This window comes from Barbus barbus, assembly GCF_936440315.1.
Source record: "Barbus barbus genome assembly, chromosome: 29".
In the NCBI taxonomy this organism is placed as follows: Eukaryota; Metazoa; Chordata; class Actinopteri; order Cypriniformes; family Cyprinidae; genus Barbus; species Barbus barbus.
Genome location: NC_136757.1, coordinates 8,373,892 through 8,375,827, shown reverse-complemented (window position 1 = coordinate 8,375,827; position 1,936 = coordinate 8,373,892). Strand labels below are relative to the sequence as shown.

General features: G+C 36.0%; 1 protein-coding gene across 1 annotated transcript in view; it reads right to left on the bottom strand.

Annotated features, from left to right (window-relative positions):
- The window catches only part of LOC306849676 (carnitine O-acetyltransferase-like), a 28,311-nt gene that overhangs the window by 1,320 nt on the left and 25,055 nt on the right, over window positions 1-1,936 (bottom strand). The gene's annotated exons all lie outside the window — the stretch shown is intronic.

Below are 1,936 nucleotides of genomic sequence, written 5' to 3'. Positions count from 1 at the left end.
CTGGAAAACAAAGAATACAACCACAGCTTACATGAAGTAACAACAGAAGACGAATTATGTTCCGTTGTTTTGAAACAACATTCACTGGTTTGCATTGACTTTAGTTTTCCAAATATCTGTTCCGCAGACAAAAGGAAGTCATACTGGTTTGAATCGATATGAGGGTGAGTACATGACCGAGTTTCCATTTTTGGGTGAACTATGCCTTTAAAAAGATACATTGATTAAATTCACATAACAACAGTCAAATGACTAATTAGGGCTGTTACAATATCAGATTTTCACTAAATGATACACAGCCAAAAGAATTTGCGATAATGTTATTAACGTGATTATCTATAGACAACTATCTTAAGGACAACATTTTTTAATTCATCATATTGTTTTGGAATCCAAAAACTGGCTAGCTAAAGTGTCTCACTTTCTTCTGTCATTCATTCAATTCAGCAAAATTTTGCAGGCAAAAAGTTTTGTTGTATTATCAATAGACTAGTCAGCAGCTAATCCATGTGTCCAACTTGAATCCGTTGCGAAATCTGTATGCAAAAATGTTTCGCCCTCAGCATTAAATCGCTGTTTTATCATATGGATTCCTATTGAAATTACTGGATTTCTCCCACAAAAAATTGCTGAACAATGGTAAATGTGATTATCTTAATTCATCCAGGTATAATGAATACTATGAATTCAGACATGCTACTCTTTTCATATACTGTTTTTCAACTACTACATGGTAGGGAAGTGCGCATATTTTCATGCAGCCACTGTGTCATTTTCTTTTTTCCATTTTATGATGGTTCACAAGTTTTCCTGCCCATTTAGACTTGATAGATAATGGTAACCAAGCTTGGCTTGCTGTCCTTGAAGGAGGATCGAACCTGAGGCCAATGCTAGGCAAATGCCAAGATAAAGCCCTCTATAACGGCACTACGTGGAGGAAGACTGAGAGAAATAGCGGAGGAGATGGGGAGGCAGAGTGATTCTGGAAGAATTGTTGCTGGGACGGTGAAATGGCTGTTGCATATATGTGTTCATGATGACGATTGACTGGACTGAATGACTAGGGTCCTCCTGAGCTTATGTTTGGGAATATCAATATTTTAATTCCTAAATATCATCATAAATATCACTGGTATATTGCAACACCCTAAATACCAATACAGTTGCAAACACAGTTCCAAAACAAGCCCTTGTTTTTTTTAACAGGAGTTGAAAGCTGTTGCGGCATAGCACTTAAGTATCCTCTGAGAAGCCTTTACTGCAACCCTGTTAGATTTATGTATCTGTAGGGTAAACTATATCAAAGGGCATCAACTAGGCAGAACGACTTGCCCAGTTATTAGGTGACAGTGAGACACTTGTTACTCGAGTCTCCAGAGGGTCTTTAAATTAGAAACAAAACAAAAGTACCATGTTTGAAGTACCATGTAGACTCTAACAAAACCATAACCACCAGGACAAACCTCATTATCAATGCCTGTAGTATTCAGTATCAACAAAGGGAGTAGAATCGATACACACAAATAGAAAATAATACAGTTATCGAATAAGTGTGTATCCTATTCTGTGTCCTAAACTCCTGAAAGAGTATAGTGTCTCATATTTTGGAGCAGTCACTTTGTAATCGTTAACATTTTCATAAGTCACTGTAATTTAATTACACATTTTTTCTCAGTAACTGTAATCGATTACATTTATATTGTAATTAAATTACATAATTTAGTTATATGTACTTTAGTTACTCCCCAACACTGTATTTGTTTATCTATATTTTGGGATTCTATAAAGCATTGTGTTGTTCTTGGCTGAGGGTTAGCACTTATGCTAGTACACAATAACCTTTCTGAAGGATCTCAATGTTACGAGCAGCTTAAGTCTATTTGTAGCAAGGTCCATTATCTCATCACTTCAGCCTAAACTGTTTGAGCATTTGTTT